The sequence below is a fragment of the Taudactylus pleione genome, unplaced genomic scaffold, assembly GCF_031769625.1.
Source record: "Taudactylus pleione unplaced genomic scaffold, aTauple2 ptg000129l, whole genome shotgun sequence".
Taxonomy (NCBI): domain Eukaryota; kingdom Metazoa; phylum Chordata; class Amphibia; order Anura; family Myobatrachidae; genus Taudactylus; species Taudactylus pleione.
Window position 1 is genome coordinate 255,372 of NW_028284531.1, and position 21,103 is coordinate 276,474.

The 21,103-nt window shown below is 45.5% G+C and overlaps 1 protein-coding gene across 1 annotated transcript in view; it reads right to left on the minus strand.

Annotated features, from left to right (window-relative positions):
• The window catches only part of SCG3 (secretogranin III), a 60,310-nt gene that overhangs the window by 12,930 nt on the left and 26,277 nt on the right, over positions 1 to 21,103 (minus strand). The gene's annotated exons all lie outside the window — the stretch shown is intronic.

A 21,103-nucleotide genomic window follows, 5' to 3' on the forward strand; every position in this document is an offset into this window, starting at 1 on the left:
CCAAGTATACTTACCTTGCTCCAGCACTCTGGCACTATGCGAGAACTTTTGCTTTCTAGTGCGCATGTGCCATCTTCCTGAATATCACTGGGAGGAGGACGGAGCTGGAGCAAGGTAGAATGCAGGGCTGGGGGGGGGGGGGGAGGAGGAGGAGGGGGCCAGCTGCCCTCGGGTGATATGCACCTGCCCATAGCGTCCAACTAGGCGAGGAAGACCTTGTTTGTATGTTTTCTTGCATCTGTATGTATTGCAAGCAATAACAAGTGCAGGTTTCCTGCCTGGATAACCCATGTAGTATTAAGCAGGGCCGGCGCTAGGCTTTGCTGCGCCCAGCGCCGTCCTGTGTTGCCGCCTCTTCCCTCCTCTGCTCCCTCTCCCTGAGCTGTTATCATAAAAATAGCGCCTGGTGGGAGGGAGGGCTTTTCCCACGCCTGCCGGATCCCATGGCTTGCCCGTGCCTGGAGCCGCTACTGAGTATTCGCACTAAAGGTTCTAGCTGAATCTGACCTTAGATGGTTTTCAACAAATATTTAGAACCTGTGGTTTCTGCTGAAGTAGGTATTACGGACAGTGTGCCAAAACGGCCACCTTGTTTGTAAATGAATGCATAATTATTGAAATTTCTATGATATGCATTTGTATACCCCTTTTACACCAGAGCTAAAACCCGGGTTATTGCAGGGTTAACCCGGGTAGCTCCTTGGTGTAAAGGGGCCAGGGTTGGATTCCCGGGTCAAGTGACCCGGCAATCCAACTCCGGTAACTTGCAGGGTTTAACACGGGAACAACCCATGAAAACCTGCCGTGTAAACGGGTTCCCCGGGTCATTCGACCCGGCTCCCGTTTACAGCATGGGGACTTTCGGGCTTCTCGGCACCTGTAGATGTGTAGTGTGAACGGCACCGATATGGCGCCGCTGCAGAAAAGGTACGTACTGGGTCTGACCCGTTCCAAAACGCAGGTCAGACCCAGGATTTAGGTCTAAAAGCAGTATAAGTCAGGAGGTGGCACTTATTTCAGCTGAGGGGCCAATTAACACTTTTCAGTGAACATTTGAGGGCCACACTCGATCTTTTGCACCCTCATGGGGCTGGTGCAAGTCCCCAATACCAGTGATGACAGCTGCGGCATAAAAGCAGTGAGCGGGACAGGCTTCCTCGTGCAGATTATTACGCAGATTACAGTATCACATTACCATATTGTAGTAAGCAGGCAGCCACAGCCAGACTGGAAAGCTGTCACGTATGTGTCTGACTCAGTATCAGCCCCTATATAGTTATATAATAGTATATTTCTGCTCTAACCCCAAACATCCCTCTCCCATAACCCACACCCCTCTCCTCTCACCCAATCCCATCCTTATACGTTTTTTTTCTCCATTATATTCATTATATAGTTACTGAATTATGCACAAATAAATGATAATGGGTAAGGTAATATAATATAATACATACAGATGCTTAAAAAAACAACAGAAGTGGCAACAAAGGTTCATTCAAAAGCATGAACGCATCACGCAGCAAAGTCAGTTTTTACAGATTTACAGATTTTACAGAAAATCAGTTTACAGCCTGTGTAATAGGTGGGAGCTGTGAGCACACGGCTGCTGTTGGGAGCTCTCACCGGTGGCCGCAGCACGTCTACAGCGTAATGACAAGTGGTTCATCCATAGTGTAATGACAAGCGGCTGTCACTGAGTGGTGGTGGGAGACAGCGGGTTGGCCAGGATAGGCTCATGGGCCGTATTTTGCCCACCCCTAGTGGTTCACTCCAGTGCACAGGACCTGTTGTCCCAAAAATCAGTGTATACAACTGGAAAGTTTAAAATGTTACAGTTAGTAGGAATAGATGGCTACCAAAGACTGGTGTACTGTTAGAGTAGCACTGCGCAGCTGTCCGTGGTGGGGCGCACAGGACTATCATTGAATAAACAAAAAATATTGTCTTGCTGCTCTCCTGTGGCTGCCTGCTTACTACAATATGGTAATGTGATCATTTAATCTGCGTAATAATCTGTGCTCTTCTGTATAATTCCTTGGTTGCCACCTGGTCATGCTTACTGATGCACCCAATGCACCCGAATTCTGTGCATACCCACAAAACATGGCATACATTGTCCTCAACATGGCAAACAAAGCCATTGCCCAAGCAACCACATTGACATTATGAATGTTCATACACAGCTTCTACATTGTCCTGCTCTTCATTTACGTGTCCTAAATTATCCCCAATGTATTTATTAAAATAAAATTGGATGTCCTTTTTATTCTACACTGGGGAAATGAATGTATACGTTAGGGTTGAGTTGATGGGTGAAGTAATAAGCATAATTATAATTGTGTGACGAGAAGCACTAAACCAATTTTCAGTGCTGATCTTTGGCCTAATAATGCAGTGTATTTCTGTTTTTCCACTGTAATTGAAAGCATTAAGAATGAAAACACAGCTGCCTGATTTTCCTAACACAGAGTACAAATATACCTCATTTGTCTCTACCATGGACACATAATAGGATCACAGCCATCTTTACACAGGTGGACAGTGTTTGCTTTGAGGAACATTAAGGCATAGCTGGAGGTGACTCATCCCAGGCTCCAGCTTGTGGCTCGTTTCCAAGCAACTGATTGTCCTAATGGCTTTGCAGGATCTTATCATTCTGACATTCTATTTAACTTTTTTTTTTAATTCTATGGAGTATAAAGAATTCCAGATACATCTATTTTTTTTACCCTCTGACTCACTGATAACCGTATTCATTATGAGGCTAAAGCTTTAATGCTTCAGTCCTGTATTTGGTGCATTGATTTTTAAATTGTTCTAAGGAATAATGGGAGCTAATTACTAATACCCCTTTTCCACCAAAATTCCGGGTCTGACCCGGAGTTGGAACAAAGTTCCTATCCGGATCAGACCCGGAATTTTGCCGGCGCCAACTCGGGATATTCCCGAGTCAGCGCCGCTCACACTGCAGTCGGGTCTGCATAGACCCGGCTTTTGCGGAGTGAAAGTGGTCGCTTGGAGATGACGTCATCTCCAAGCGCCACTGAAGCCGGACCAATTGGCCGGCTAGCAGCGCACTCCAGGTCATCGTGACCTGGAGTGCGCTGTTCTCACAGCAGGGTTTCACGGGCTACGCCTGTGTTAAACCCTGCTAGTTACCTGGGTTGGATTGCCGGGTCACTCGACCCGGCGATCCAACTCTCTGCCCTTTTATACCAGGGAGCTGCCCGGGTTAACCCTTCAAAAACCCGGGTTTTAGCTCCGGTGTAAAAGGGGTATAACATACTGTAGGAACTAAGCTTGCATGGTGCAGCAACCAATAAGCTCTCATTGGACTACAATGCATTAGACCAGAGTTTCCCAAACTCCACCATTACAGTCCAGGTTTTAAGGATATCCATGCTTGAGTCCAGATGGTTAAATAAAATTGATACAGGTACTAATTAAGTCACCTGTGCTCAAGCATGGATACGTGGACTGTAATGGCCGAGTTTGGGAACCTCTGGCTTATATTGAAGCAGAACAGAAAGAGTAATGACAAATGTACTATAAATGGACAGAAACATTTTTTGTTATAACTAACAAAAGAACATGTAAAGGCTTTCATGATATATTTTCTCAATATAATATCCTCAGCAGAAATTGAAAAGCTGTGTAGCCCAGATAGAATGGATAATTATGTGGCTCCATAAAAGAAAAACATATTGACACGGTTTATAACTTGAGCTGGGCATACACAGACATTTTATCTGGCAGCATGCCAGCCACAGATGTCTGCGGCATACACTGTGAGATTTCTCACAGTGTATCAGCCCGAAATCTGCGCTCTGCCCCCGGGGAGGAGACATTTCCCTGTTCCTTCCATGGGAAGGAACACAGGTAATGTCGGTCTGTCGGCCGCGGCTGGGCATACACTGCCCGATGCGGCCGACAGTTTACCCCCTAAATATCGCATCTGACGGGCATGCTGGACAATCCGGCATGCCCTATGAGCAATATTTAACAATCGCTTGCCCGCACACACGCTACAATTATCGGGGCGATCCGCGGATAACGGGTGGATCGCCCCGATAATTGTAGCGTGTATGGCCAGCTTAAACGATATGAAACTTTTTGTGACATTAGACATTTCGGAAAGGGACCTCTTGTACAATTCCCATAAGAGTAGAACACTTATACTTGTGCTCAAGTATGGATATCCTTAAAACCTGGAATGTAATACCCCTTTTACACCGGAGCTAAAACCCGGGTTTTTGGGGTTAACCCGGGCAGCTCCCTGGTGTAAAAGGGCAGAGGGTTGGATCACCGGGTCGAGTGACCCGGCAATCCAACCCAGGTAACTAGCAGGGTTTAACACGGGCGCAGCCCGTGAAACCCTGCTATGGGAACATGGGTTGGAGCGTCCACTTTCACTCCGCAAAAGCCGGGTCTATGCAGACCCGACTGCGGTGTGAGCGGCGCTGACTCGGGAATATCCGGAGTCAGCGCCGGCAAAATTCCGGGTCTGATCCGGATAGGAACTTTGTTCTAACTCCGGGTCAGACCCGGAATTTAGGTGGAAAAGGGGTATAATAGAGGAGTTTGGGAAATTCAGCACTAGACAAATCAAAGCCTATACAGATGAGAGTATTGCTAATAAGCAAGAAAGTAAAACCCTTTTCACACTGCCAGCAATAACCCAGGTTATTTCGTGTGAACACGCAGCAACCCAGGATATTGCTCAGTGTGAAAGGGAGCAGTTGAAATAACATTAATAATAGCATTTCAACCCGGGTAATGAGCAGGGTTGAACTCGGGTCGTGGTGCAGTGTGAAAGAGTAACCCGGGTCAATAAGAACCGGGACCTGGTCACAGCATAGGAAGAACCAGCAGCGAGTCTGACAGGGGTCTCAGCCGAGTCGTACCTGGGATACAAAATCCCTGGTGCGACCCGGCAATGCGGTGTGAAAGGGGTATAAGGGATGTGTGAAAGAGATTCCACTTTGGCATCAACAAATACAGTAGTGAGGTTCCCACTAAGATATTTTGGGAGAAATCTATCAAAACTTCTAAAGAAGATAAGTGGAGGTGTTGCCCGTCGCAAGTAGTCAGCTCAGGGGCATAACTAGACTTATGGGGGCCCCATATTAAAATTTTCACAGGCCTCCCCTGCCGTGCCTAATCAGAGCGGGTCAGGCGCTCGCCTCCTGAATCCCTTGGACAGCATCTCCTTTCTTAGCAGTGTGCTGCTGTAGGCACATTTGCTGTCCCAGATGGTTCCGTCTCTCCTCACTGATGCTGGGTGGAGGCGTGGTCATGCTGAGGGCCTGATTCAGAGCCGCTCGTAAGCAGCCGCTCGTTTGCTCCGAGCGATGTTCGCACATCTGCGCATGTGTATGGGTCGTAATGCGCATGTGCCAACCAGTCAGTGCGGTCGGAAAACGTGTGTTCGCAAAATTGCGAGTGCCTGCTAATTTGAGTGACAGGATGAGGCGTTTGTGGGTGGTAACAGGGGAAGGTGCTTGAAAACGGGGAGTGGAGATCCGAACGCAGGCGTGCCAAACGGTCAAAACAGGCGGACAATGTCACTTGGTTGTTTCTTAGCCTGAACTGTTCGCATGATTGCGGTAGGAAAATCCAACCAAGCACTGCGAGCAGTTCAGACGCCTTTCGTTGTACTCGATTAATCTAATAAATAGCGGAGATGACGTATGATGCGAGCGTCCAGGGGGCGTCTTTACAAAATAGCGAGCACATGTTTCATTCGCTCGCTCAGACATAGAGGCGTCAACAGACCGCAAAGAGCGAGCGCTCAATTTAAATAGCCGGCCCCTTTTTCTGAACGAGCGAGCGCAAATAGCGTCCGGCTCTGAATCAGGCCCTGAGCCTGCTAGGTTCATGGGGTGGCTGGGCCCTGGAGGTGGCCGCACCCCCTGCACCTACTGTAGCTACGCCTCAATCAAATTCTAACTATCATTTATGTAGCAAATTCTATAAAATGATAGCTGGAACCTGATTGGTTGCAATGGGTAACATCTCTACTTGTCCTCTAGGAGGTTTGCTAAATCTCCCCCTTAATCAGTATCTGTCACCAACATTTCTAATTACCAATCGAAATATGCAGAGGAGGTTATTCTCTGCACACAATAAGTTAAATGCATTTTTATTAACTGACCAACTAAAGAAATCTGGCAGCACACAGGGCCTGATTCAGAGCCGGACGCTCTGACCAGAGCGCTCGCTCTGAATCAGTGCCCTCCTACCTAAAAATGGAGCGGCCTCCTGGCCGCTCGCATAGCTGTGGGTGACCACCCACAGCATATGCGAGCGGCCAAAAAGATGGGCTTGCGACGAGACCCTGCGGTAGGGTCTTGGTGACCGCAAGCCCTGGAGTGATTTTGGCTCTATCAGAGCCAAAATCACTCCCACTGACATCACTAGTGATGTCAGTGGGGCCGGACCCAGACGGTAGGCGTTCCCATGGGAACGCCTCCGTCTGGCAGCCACTCCCCCGGCACGCCCACCAAAGGGGGCGTGCTGTCAGTCACCATCGACAGCACGCCCCCTTTGGTGCGAGACCCGGAGCGACAGCTTGGCTGTCGCTGTCCGGGTCTCACACATGCGCACGACGGAGCTCCCTCCATCGTGCGCATGCGCATTGGGGTAACATCGACCCGCTTGCGAGCGTCCTGCGCTCGCGAGTGGGTCCGAATGACCCACACAGAGTACTATCCAGCTTTAGAAGAGACTGCACCACTTGGTTCTAACAAACCCAATATCTGCAAGGCAATTATATATTAGAGAAATGCCTATCCCACAGTTTATATTGTACAGGGCTAGGGTCAGAGCTGATAACAAGGGAATAACCAAAAACAATTGCAATATCTGAAATAACCCAATACAGTATAGGTTCCCAAACGCTGTCCTCAAGGCTCCCCAACATGTCAGGTTTTAGAGATATCCATGGTTGAGCACTGGTGGTTAAATCAAACTGACTGAGGTACTAAATCAGTCACCTGTGCTCAAACATGAATATCTCTAAACCCTGAACTGTTGGGGAGCCTTGCGGACTGCGTTTGGGAACCTCTGCAATACAGTAATAAAAATGTGTTACTTACTGAAACCTGGGACAAATCAGACCCTAGCGACAGTGGCCCTGTACTAATGCCCATCCTGTGTCCTGCCATAAGCTAGCTATTCTGTTCTTTCACATTATGTAAATAGTTACATTATATTATAAAGGTATTAGCCTATAATATGCATTTTGCATCTGTATAATATGCTCTCCTGTACGTTTATTGATAAATCCTTATCTTGTGCATGGTGTTACCATTCTACCAACGTAAATATTAAAGCTCATTATGAATTCAGAAGGTCATAAACTAACCAAGATGAATTCTGCACATAATGAGAAAGGAAACCACTGAGGAGGCGGCTGGCAATTGGAACAAACACTGCTCCTTCAAAACATCATGGTTAAAGTGACATTAACGAAGGAAGGTCAAGATATTACATTAGCTTCCTCTTCTGCTGCTATTTGTAGTGTTGTCTGAGCCAATGTACTGCTTGACGTCACCAGGAGCAGTCAGAGCAAAAATAGATCATTGACAATGCACAAACAGAGGAAGCTATTACACTTTCTGCTATTCACACGTCAGACAGGCAGTCCCTGGGGAAGGTGTTTCTTGCTTTTATTATGGCAGCCTTATTCGGCTTCTAGGGGCTGCAGCCGATGCCGTTTATCTGTGCATGCGCCAGTTTTTATTTTGCCTTCTTGCGCATGCACATTGGATAGGGAGTGCACGCTGAGGCATTACACTGCAAGCCCAGGCGTCTCTCCCCATAGTAAAGCTGTAGTTACCGCTGCTTTTATGTATATAAAATCAAGATCCTTCTGTTGTGAGACAGCATGTTGACCCAGCAAAGAGAAAACGAGAATGTAATTTCGTTTTCAGAATTGAATAAAAGGCAACCTGAAATTGCTGCTGCTCAGACCAATGTAAAGGTGCCCACACACATACCGATCTGCACACGATCCCACGATGTGTGCGATTTCCCCTGAACTCTCCCCCGGCAGCTCCTACACACGATTTGGAGTAAAAAGCATAAGATCTATCGTGCATCTTAACTTTTTTTCTTTTTCCCAGTGTATTTTGTCCCAGATTGTCAGATCTGCCCTACTGCATGGCAGATCTGACGATGCGATGTGCGACCAGCGGGGACGCGCATCGCATCGTGTTCGTGAGTTAGGACTCACGATTTCCTCACGATTTGGCCATATTTTACACGATCTGTCGTCACGATTCGTCGAAATCGGCCAGATCGTGTAAAATATCGCTATGTGTGTGGGCACCTTTAGTTTTTGCTCCAATTTCCCTGGAGCAAAAACTAACATTGGTCTAAGCAGCAGTGGAAATAAAGAAACCTTTATACGTTTATAAAGCATCATTTTCATGTTAGCCTGAATGTAAGCATTACTGCTATCTGTGTTTCACACAATAGTGATTACTCATGATTAAGTGCTTTTGCTATCATTTCTGCTGAGCCAGTTTCCGTGGGACTTTCACCTGCATGTTTTTAATCCTGCACTCAGGATGTGCTGTAGAGACTTAGGGCCTGATTCAAAAGTGCTCGCTATTTGCGAGTGCTCGCTCTGAATCAGGGCAGATTTTAAAAAAAATTAAAAATCTGCCTCCATGCCGCTCGCATAGCTGTGGGTGACCAGCCACAGCTTTTGCGAGCAGCCTGGCAATGGTCGTGATTATTGCGACCAACGGGCTTGCGACGAGAACCTTGTGGTAGGGTCTCGGTTCCCGCAAGCCAGAGTGAACTTCCTGCTCTAATAGGGCAGGAAGTTCTCTACTGACATCACGAATGATGTCAGTAGGGCCGCCCACAAACGGCAGGCGTTCCATCGGGAACGCCTCCGTTTGTCCAGCCACCCCGCCCTCCCCATCTACAAAACGGGGCGAGCTGTCAATCAACATCGACAGCCGCCCCGTTTTGTAGCGAGCCCCGGAGCGAGTGAAGTTCTCACTCACTCCGGGGCTCGCACGTACGCATTGGCAGACCATCAACCTGCTTGAGGGCGCTATGCGTTCGCGAGTGGGTCTGAATCAGGCCTTTAGGCCATACTTGCTGACATTTAGCTCCCTCCTTCCTGGAGGGAGCTGAATGTCAGCTTACAGCAGGGGGCGTGGCCGAACGTTAGTGACGATGCCGGAATAAACAGCATTGTAAAGCAGGGGGCGGGGGCATGATGACGCGTCACCATGCCCCCCGCTGCGGGGGTTTCTCAATTTACTCTGGGGGGGGGGGTCAGGAGGGACAGCGGCCGCCGGGAGGCTTGCCTGCCTTTCTGGGGGGGCCGGGAGGGGCACCCGATATTCGGGAGGCTCCTGGCCAAATCGGGAGGGTAGGCAAGCCTGACTTAGGCCCTGATTCAGACCCGCTCACTAAGATGCATACTCTCGCTGCTATCAATGGTTTGCAGTGTGTATGCATTGTGCGCATGCGCATATCTTAGCGAAAGTTCACAATGCACTCGCTCACTGCGCATAGACAGCCCAGCAGAGTGAGTGACAGGGGAAGCCGTTTGTAGGTGGTAACAGGGTCTGGCCACTAAAGACGGGGGAGTGGGAGTGCAAACGCAGGCGTGCCTGAGCATCTCAACAGTGTCTTAGAGGTGTGCATAACCAAAAGACAGCATCATAATACACGTCACCTGGCTTGTTTTTACTCTGAAGTGCTCACAGTGCTTACGGTAGGGTATAGTCAACCTCAAGCGCTGCAATAGCATCCAATGTACCGATGGTTGCATACACTTCCTGGACATGACATGCACTAGTGGGCGTCTTAAAACAGGCTGGTGGGTGTCTGCATACACTATGTGATCGCTTTCTAAGAAATACTGGGCGTGCTAATGCATTGCTGTGCGATAGCACAATTTGCATACATATCGTGCGAGCGATCGCATCTAGCGAGCGGCTCTGAATCAGGCCTTTAGGCCCGTATTCAATTAGAAGCGAAAAGTCAGTTGCCGGACTTTTCGCTGTCATTGGAGGTTTTGCCGGTGAAAACTTAAGTCCCTGCATATCCCCGTATTCAATTGCAAATTGGCGAAAATGTGACTCGGCGAAACGCAAATAGGGGAAAAGTCCTGTCATTTTTGGGGAAATCAGCCTGACATCCCCCAAAAGATGCTCTGACATGGGGATTCACTATGGGTACCCCTGATAAGCCCTGCTAAAGCTATTTGGGGTCTTTGAATGGTCTCAATAGGCGCTATTTAGCGTCTTTGGGACAGGGGTGAAGAATAGCAATTAGCAATTTATTTTTGGGAAAATAAGTAGTCCCATCAAATTTGGGGTACATGAAAATGGGTGCAAGCATATTTTAAAGTTGCTAAAGTAAAGCATTAAAAAGCGCCAAAAAATGCACCTTCAGCAAGCACCTGCAATCCAAAAATCACCTCTCCCATACTTGCAGATCCCCCCAAAAGCTATTTCACTAGTTTTTGAATTTGTACCTCCACTTTGATTTTTTTCATCCATTTTTTAAAAGTGCTTTTTTTGGGGTGTCTTTTGTGATTGTTTTTTGATGCAATTAGCGTCAAGGGGGGTGTAAAAAGGGTTTAGGGGGTTGAAACAATTTTGCACCCCAAAACCCCGATTCTGCACTTTATTCTATATGTACTTAATTGGAATATGTCTATATATGTGTACATTGTATATGCATATTTCATCATTTTTAATGGAATAATTGCTCTTAATTAAAATTACATTTATTTTTTATATTTGAGCTACATTTTGTCTGGCTGAGCTAAATCAACCAACACCACTGGTGAAGTAACTGTTCTCAGTTCGAGTCATCTGCTGGTATATACCTATATAGTTCTACAATAACAGTACACACATCATTTCCAACAATACTAATCCTACTGCCTACTATTCCCACTGCTTCCCAAGCCCAATGTCCTCTAACTTCACTGCCTCCTACTACATTGCCTTATATCCCCACTGTCCACTATCACAACTGCCTACTATCCCCTCTGCAGTGGCGTAAATTCATCCCAGATGCCCGGAGGCAAGTTATAATTTGATGACCCCCCCCGTCACAACCGCTGACACTGTAATATAGCAATTTGCATGCAGACAGGCTATAGATGGATGAAGGCAGCAGCTGATGGTCTGACATGGAGCTCTCCACTAGTGTATGGTGGCTTCTCAGGTGCCGGGAAGGGGTGCCATGTATTGGGTGGCGTTGACGGTACACTCCAAGTAGATAGTTAAAACCCTAAGTGGGGTGAATATGTTGTGGACAATGGAGGAGGTGCCCCTTCAGAGCTGGAGCCCGGTGGCAGGTGCCTCCATTGTCTCCCATAGTTCTGCCCCTGCCCCTCTGACTACTAATCCTAATACATACTATCCACACTGCTTACTAATCCTAATACCTACTATCCACACTGCCTACTTATCCCAATATTACTATCCACACTGCCTACTAATCCAAATACCTACTATCCATACTGCCTACTAATCCCAATGTCTACTATCCACACTGCCTACTAATCCCAATGCCTACTATCCACACTGCCTACTAATCCTAATATCCACACTGTTTACTAATCGTAATACCTACTATCCATACTGCCTATTATCCCAATGTCTACTATCCACACTGCCTACTAATCCCAATGCCTACTATCCACACTGCCTACTAATCCTAATATCCACACTGTTTACTAATCCTAATACCTACTATCCACACTGCCTACTAATCCAAATACCTACTATCCACACTGCCTACTAATCCAAATACCTACTATCCACACTGCCTACAAATCCTAATACCTACTATCCACACTGCCTTTTAATCCAAATACCTACTATCCACACTGCCTACTAATCCCAATACCTACTATCCACACTGCCTTCTAATCCAAATACCTACTATCCACACTGCCTATGGAGGAGGTGCCCCTTCAGAGCTGGAGCCTGGTGGTAGGCGCCTCCATTGTCTCCCATAGTTCTGCCCCTGCCCCTCTGACTACTAATCCTAATACATACTATCCACACTGCCTACTAATCCTAATGCCTACTATCCATACTGCCTACTAATTTCAATGCCTACTATCCACACTGCCTACTAATTCCAATGCCTACTATCCACACTGCCTTTTAATCCAAATACCTACTATCCACACTGCCTACTAATCCTAATACCTACTATCCACACTGCCTTCTAATCCAAATACCTACTATCCACACTGCCTATTAATGCTAATACCTACTCTTCCACACTGCCTACTAATCATAATACCTACTATCCACACTGCCTACTAATCCAAATGCCTACTATCACCACTGCCTACTGCCTACTAATCCTAATACCTACTATCCACACTGCCTACTAATCCTAATACATACCCTTCCACACTGCCTACTAATCATAATACCTACTATCCACACTGCCTACTAATCCAAATGCCTACTATCACCACTGCCTACTGCCTACTAATCCTAATACCTACTATCCACACTGCCTACTAATCCTAATACCTACCCTTCCACACTGCCTACTAATCCCAATGCCTACTATCCACACTGCCTACTAATCCAAATGCCTACTATCACCACTGCCTACTGTCTACTAATCCTAATACCTACTATCCACACAGCCTACTAATCCCAATGACTACTATCCACACTGCCTACTAATCCTAATGCCTACTATACACACTGTCTACTAATCCAATTATCCACACTGCCTACTAATCCTAATACCTACTACCCACACTGCCTAATAATCCCAATGCCTACTATCCACTCTGCCTACTAATTCTAATACCTACTATCCACACTGCCTACTAATCCTAATACCTACTCTTCCACACTACCTACTAATCCCAATACCTATTATCCACACTGCCTACTAATCTTAATGCCTACTACCCACACTGCCTACTAATCCTAATACCTACTATCCACACTGCCTACTAATTCTAATACCTACTATCCACACTGCCTACTAATCCTAATACCTACTATCCACACTGCCTAATAATCCCAATGCCTACTATCCACACTGCCTACTAATCCTAATACCTACTATCCACACTGCCTTCTAATCCAAATACCTACTATCCACACTGCCTACTAATCCTAATACTTACTATCCATACTGCCTACTAATCCCAATGCCTACTATCCACAATGCCTACTAATCCTAGTGCCTACTATCCACAATGCCTACTGCCTACTAATCCTAATACCTACTATTCCACACTGCCTACTAATCCCAATATCTACTAACCACACTGCCTACTAATCCCAATGCCTACTATACACACTGCCTACTAATCCCAATGCCTATTATCCACACTGCCTACTAATCCTAATGCCTACTAATCCTAATACCTACTATCCACACTGCCTACTAATCCTAATACCTACTATCCACACTGCCTACTAATCCCAATGCCTATTATCCACACTGCCTACTAATCCTAATGCCTACTATCCACACTGCCTACTAATCCTATTATCCACACTGCCTACTAATCCTAATACCTACTATCCACACTGCCTACTAATCCTAATACGTACTATCCACACTGCCTACTAATCCTAATGCCTACTATCCACACTGCCTACTAATCCTAATACCTACTCTTCCACACTGACTTCTAATCCTAATACCTACTATCCACACTGCCTACTAATCCTAATACCTACTATCCACACTGCCTACTAATCCTAATACCTACTATCCACACTGCCTACTAATCCTAATATCCACACTGTATACTAATCCTAATACATACTATCCACACTGCCTACTAATCCTAGTACCTACTATCCACACTGCCTACTAATCCTAATACCTACCCTTCCACACTCCCTACTAATCCTAATACCTACTATCCACACTGCCTAATAATCCCAATGCCTACTATCCACACTGCCTACTAATCCTAATACCTACTATCCACACTGCCTTCTAATCCAAATACCTACTATCCACACTGCCTACTAATCCTAATACTTACTATCCATACTGCCTACTAATCCCAATGCTTACTATCCACACTGCCTACTAATCCTAATGCCTACTATCCACACTGCCTACTGCCTACTAATCCTAATACATACTCATTCACACTGCCTACTAATCCCAATACCTACTATCCACACTGCCTACTAATCCCAATGCCTACTATACACACTGCCTTCTAATCCAAGTACCTACTATCCACACTGCCTACTAATCCTAATACCTACTATCCATACTGCCTACTAATCCCAATGCCTACTATGCACAATGTTTACTAATCCTAATGCCTACTATCCACACTGCCTACTAATCCTAATACCTACTATCCACACTGCCTACTAATCCCAATGCCTATTATCCACACTGCCTACTAATCCTAATGCCTACTATCCACACTGCCTACTAATCCTATTATCCACACTGCCTACTAATCCTAATACCTACTATCCACACTGCCTACTAATCCTAATACCTACTATCCACACTGCCTACTAATCCTAATACCTACTCTTCCACACTGACTTCTAATCCTAATACCTACTATCTACACTGCCTACTAATCCTAATACCTACTATCCACACTGCCTACTAATCCTACTATCCACACTGCCTACTAATCTTAATATCCACACTGTATACTAATCCTAATACATACTATCCACACTGCCTACTAATCCTAATACCTACTATCCACACTGCCTACTAATCCTAATACCTACCCTTCCACACTGCCTACTAATCATAATACCTACTATCCACACTGCCTATAATCCTAATATTCACACTGCCTACTAATCCTAATACCTACTATCCACACTGCCTACTAATCCTAATATCCACACTGTTCACTAATCCTAATACCTACTATCCACACTGCATACTAATTCCAATGCCTACTATACACACTGCCTTCTAATCCAAGTACCTACTATCCACACTGCCTACTAATCCTAATACCTACTATCCATACTGCCTACTAATCCCAATGCCTACTATGCACAATGTTTACTAATCCTAATGCCTACTATCCACACTGCCTACTAATCCTAATACCTACTATCCACACTGCCTACTAATCCCAATGCCTATTATCCACACTGCCTACTAATCCTAATGCCTACTATCCACACTGCCTACTAATCCTATTATCCACACTGCCTACTAATCCTAATACCTACTATCCACACTGCCTACTAATCCTAATACCTACTATCCACACTGCCTACTAATCCTAATACCTACTCTTCCACACTGACTTCTAATCCTAATACCTACTATCTACACTGCCTACTAATCCTAATACCTACTATCCACACTGCCTACTAATCCTACTATCCACACTGCCTACTAATCTTAATATCCACACTGTATACTAATCCTAATACATACTATCCACACTGCCTACTAATCCTAATACCTACTATCCACACTGCCTACTAATCCTAATACCTACCCTTCCACACTGCCTACTAATCATAATACCTACTATCCACACTGCCTATAATCCTAATATTCACACTGCCTACTAATCCTAATACCTACTATCCACACTGCCTACTAATCCTAATATCCACACTGTTCACTAATCCTAATACCTACTATCCACACTGCATACTAATTCCAATACCTACTATGCACACTGCATACTAATCCTACTATCCACGCTGCCTACTAATCCTAATACCTTCTATCCACACTGCCTACTAATCTTAATACCTACGATCCACACTGCCTACTAATCCTAATACCTACTACCCACACTGCCTACTAATCCTAATACCTACTATCCACACTGCCTAATAATCCCAATGCCTACTATCCACACTGCCTACTAATCCTAATACCTATTATCCCCACAGCCTACTAATCCCAACTGCCTATTATCCCCTCTGTTTACAGCCTACTATCCCAAATGATACCTACCCTAGGGCAATGGCTGGTATCTGATCACCAATACCTTAAAAAATTTACAAAATCAATATCAACTGCATGTACAAAAGGGCTCAGCAAAAACATACTAATTACCTAAATGTGAAGTAAATATCCAAAATTTATAGGAATACCTTGTCTTGTTTTTCATTTAGTCACAGTCAGATCCATTATTGTACATTGCCTGCATTTAGGTGCGTTAAGATGGGTGAAGGGGAAGGGTGCCACCCCCTCTTAGGCAGCTCGCATAGCTTACGTAGTAAATATTTCTCCAAGTGGGCACAACCCCACCCCATGTTTGGCCAGGCCACTCTAAAGCTGGATACAAATTAGACGATCGGGCCAACATATCGTCAAAATCAGCTAGTGTGTACACACTGTGTTGGCCCATTCACACTCCCATTTGGTCGTCAGTTGCATCATCAGGTCGGCCCTACATGCAGCTGAATCTGACATTCCGGCTGATGACCCCATGCTGGTGCCAACGTATCGGGCGGGCGGGCACCAGATTGTGTAATGTGTACCGCCTGCCTAATATGTCAGCCGGTCACTCGTGCGGTCGTCCACATCGTTAAGTGTATACCCAGCTTAACACCCAGACTCACAAAATGTTACAGCTGTCCTGCATGTGTTCTTTTACAAGCAACAACATTTTTTGTTCATCTTCAATAGACACCATCTGTGTTAAATTTACAAAACCACAATAACCGATCAGCAATTAGCTTTTTCCTATCTAGTGCAAGAAATACTGTACAATGAAAGCTAGAGTTTGATTGGTTGCTATGTGTTAGTAAATGAGCCCAACTACTGTACCTCATGCATGTACCCAGACAGAGCCGGCCCTAGCCAATTTGGTGCCCTAGGCAAAATTTTGACTGGTGCCCCCTACACACATTATATATATATATATATATATACACCACCACCACAGTGGCTTTGAAATTAAACAAACAAGATGTGCTTTAACTGCAGACTTTCAGATTTAATTTGAGGATAATTACATCCAAAACAGGTGAACAGTGTAGGAATTACAACGGTTTCTATATGTGCCTCCCACTTTTTAAGGGGCCAAAAGTAATGGGACTAACTAAACAATCCTAAATCTAACTTTCACTTTTTAATACTTTGTTGCAAATCCTTTGTAGGCAATTACAGCCTGAAGTCTGGAACGCATAGACGTCACCAGACGTTGGGTTTCATCCCTGGTGATGCTCTGCTAGGCCTCTACTGCAAATGTCTTCAGTTCCTGCTTGTTCTTGGGGCATTTTCCCTTCAGTTTTGTCTTCAAAGTGAAATGCATGCTCAATCGGATTCAGGTCAGGGAATTGACTTGGCCATTGCATAACATTCCACTTTTTAGCCTTAAAAAACTCTTTGGTTGCTTTTGCAGTATGCTTTGGGTCATTGTCCATCTGCACTGTGAAGCGCCGTACAATGAGTTCTGAAGCATTTGACTGAATATGAGAATATAATATTGCCCGAAACACTTCAGAATTCATTCTGCTGCTTTTGTCAGCAGTCACATCATCAATAAATACAAGGGAACCAGTTCCATTGTCAGCCATACATCCCCATGCCATGACACTTCCACCACCATGCTTCACTGATGAGGTGGTATGTTTTGGATCATGAGCAGTTCCTTTCCTTCTCCATACTCTTCTCTTCCCATCACTCTGGTACAAGTTGATCTTTGTCTCATCTGTCCATAGGATGTTGTTCCAGAACTTTAATGGCTTTTTTAGATGTTGTTTGGCAAACTCTAATCTGGTCTTCCTGTTTTTGTGGCTCACTAATGGTTTACATCTTGTGGTGAACCCTCTATATTCACTCTTGTGAAGTCTTCTCTTGATTGTTGACTTTGACACATATACACCTACCTTCTGGAGAGTTTTCTTGATTTGGCCAACTGTTGTGAAGGGGTTTTTCTTCACCAGGGAAATAATTCTTCTGTCATCCACCACAGTTGTTTTCCGTGGTCTTCCTGGTCTTTTGGTGTTGCTAAGCTCTCCAGTGCATTCTTTCTTTTTAAGAATGTTCCAAACAGTTGATTTGGCCACACCTAATGTTTTTGCTATCTCTCTGATGGGTTTGTTTTGATTTTCCAGCCTAATGATGGCTTGCTTCACTGATAGTGACAGCTCTTTGGATCTCATATTGAGAGTCGACAGCAACTGATTCCAAATGCAAATGTCACACATAGAATCAACTCCAGACCTTTTACCTGCTTAATTGATAATGAAATAAAGAGGGAATAGCCCACACCTGTCCATGAAATAGCTTTTGAGTTGATAGTCCCATTACTTTTGGCCCCTTTAAAAGTGGGAGGCACATATAGAAACTGTTGTAATTCCTACACTGTTCACCTGATATGGATGTAATTACCCTCAAATTAAATCTGAAAGTCTGCAGTTAAAGCACATCTTGTTTGTTTCATTTCAAAGCCATTGTGGTGGTGAATAGAGGCCAAAATATGAAAATTCTGTCAATGTCCCAATATTTATGCACCTGACTGTATATATATATATATATATATATATATATACCCCCAGGCAGTGTCCATTGTCTGTCTACAGACTTGAATGGGACCTCTCCTCCCCTTACCCCCCCTAGAATCACTGGGTGGTCCTACCTGGTGGCAGAGGGTTCTCTCTCTTCAAGTTCTGTCTTCATGTGTTCCTCTCTTACTTTATTCCCCCTGTTCACAATTTACATGCTGGGCTGCTCCGGCCGTGGCCATATTTGAAAAGGACGCAATGACTCATGGAATTTGTAGTTTCTCTTTTACTGCTAAGAGTCTGAGCAGTAAAAAAAAAAACTACAAATCCCATGTCAGTCCACTTTCTTCTCTGGCCGATCGGGTGTATGGGCTGACAGCTGACTCATCTCAGCTGTCTAGTGCCCACCCCTAACTGTATATGGACAGCGCGGCCAGGTCCCGGCTGGTACCCGCAGCTGACCTGACCTGGCCACGCGCTGAGCTGCCTACCGGAGCTGAGCTCCGATTGCGGCAGCGCCAGGGAGGCCACGGCAGCAGCAGAGCCGTCGGATGCCCCATGGCATTTCAGTCGCCCCTAGGCATTAGCTTATTATGCCTATGCCTAGGGCCGGCTCTGTACCCAGATGAAAATGCTCAGAAATAGGCATATGTGTTATGATCCGCTGCAGAGGATAATCTTGGTGGCAGATCCCAGCCGTATTAGGTGACTGGGACACTGCATCATGCCTTGATTCCAATTCCGGCTCTTGCAGGTAGCTGGAACTCTGTGTCTGTGTGCAGCTCATTGTGGCATTCCTGCCTGTGAGTTTATGTGCAGAGATCAGCTGCAAACTATCCTGTGATTAGGGAGGTTTTCTGCAGGGATTGCGCTGATTGGTTCCTGCTTCTGATAAATTACATCCAGCCCTACACTTCCTGCAGGTGATATAGTCTGACTTCCAGAGTATGTGTTTGTCCCATGCTCAGAAGCCTGATTTATAGCCGGTCTCACCTTATTCTGCAGTTCCTGTGTGCTGAGAGTATTTCTCCTGTGTCCTGTGCCTGTCTGACTGATCAGAAGTTGAGTCATCTGCTGTGGTTCCATCTGCTCACATCCTTGCTGCCCTCGTCCTTGCTGGTGGGATTTCCTGGAGCAGTGACTTCTGCAGCTGCGGCCTACCTCTCCGCAGCCCGCAGAATTTCCATGCCGCAGTCCAGTCTAACCACGTCTGTCTGTGTCCAGCTGACTTAAGCCAGCAGTGTTCTCTACCTCGCTGCCTCCAGCCTGTGTTCCATCTGCGCCTGTGTTCATCTGTCTACTCAGTCAGTGGCTTGTCGTACTTCAGCCCTCAAGGCCGCACCGTGTTGTTCCTGTCGCACCTCAGCCCTCAAGGCCGCCCTGTGCTGTTCTTGTCATACTTTAGCCCTCAAGGCTGCACCGTTGTTCCTGTCGCACCTCAGCACTCAAGGTCGCACCTCGGCCCTCAAGGCCGCACTGTGTTGTTCTTGTGATACCTTGGCACTCAAGGCCACACTGTGATGTTTCTGTCGCACCTCGGCCCTCAAGGTTGCACCGCATTGTTCTTGCCCCACATCAGCCCTCAAGGCCGCACCTCAGCCCTCAAGGCCGCTCCGTGTTGTTCTTGTCACACCTTGGCCCGCAAGGCTGCACCTTGAACCTAGTCGGTTACTTTAGCCAGTGGCCCAGCCACATTATAGTGCATTTCTTGTGTGTCCTGTCGTTGACTGTAACGTGGCCTTGCCACATCGGTTATCTTGTCGGTTATCCTGCAGTATCAGTGTCCTGGTCACTCCTGGTATTCATTGTCTAGCCGCTTCTTGCCTGACGACCTAGCTGCACCAGAGTCCCAAGACGTACCTGAGACCTTCATCTTCTGCCGCTGCTAGTGAACCTTGTCCTTCACATCTGTACAAATAACCATCCGACTGCAACCTCATTCCAACTAGTTCCAGTAGTGGAAGGACTGCCACCCCTCAGCTCTGCCTTGTTAGTAGTCAGCAGTCCTGCAGTTTCTCATCTGTTGTATAAGCCTCTGCTACTGGAGACTTAAATCCAGACGGCCACCTAAGTACTGGTGTGAGTATAAATCACTAAGGAAACAACGGGGGGCTGTTATTGGTGGAAGATCCTCTCGTTGGTTCTAGAGGTCTAACACAACCATGCTAGAACCGTAACAATATGATATCATAAAAGAAAAATAAACAGTATTTGTGCTGCACCAACATAATTTATATGTTTAGAAATACAAATAATACAGGTATAGACCTCTCACATATTTATATTTTTCTTACATCATCAGATATATTTTTCAATGTTTGCCTTACTGAAAGGTAATTTAACACACTTTCGGGTTTTCTCCAAATGTGCTATATATCATTTTATTGTGCTTTTATTAGTAATGCATTCTACTGCCAGTTGCAGAGGATTTTCATTATTAATAAAATTGTTATATGAATATATCTAATTTAATCACAGCATTGCTGCGCCTTTCATTATGAGTGTATGGCAGAAAATGGAACAGGAGGACCCTTTGAGTAGTAATTATCTAACACAAAGCGCTCGGTCATACTTTTAAAAAGTACAAGAGTAAATTTATTTTACAGAAAGCATTTCCAGTAATGGTTTAACTATTTGCTCTCTTC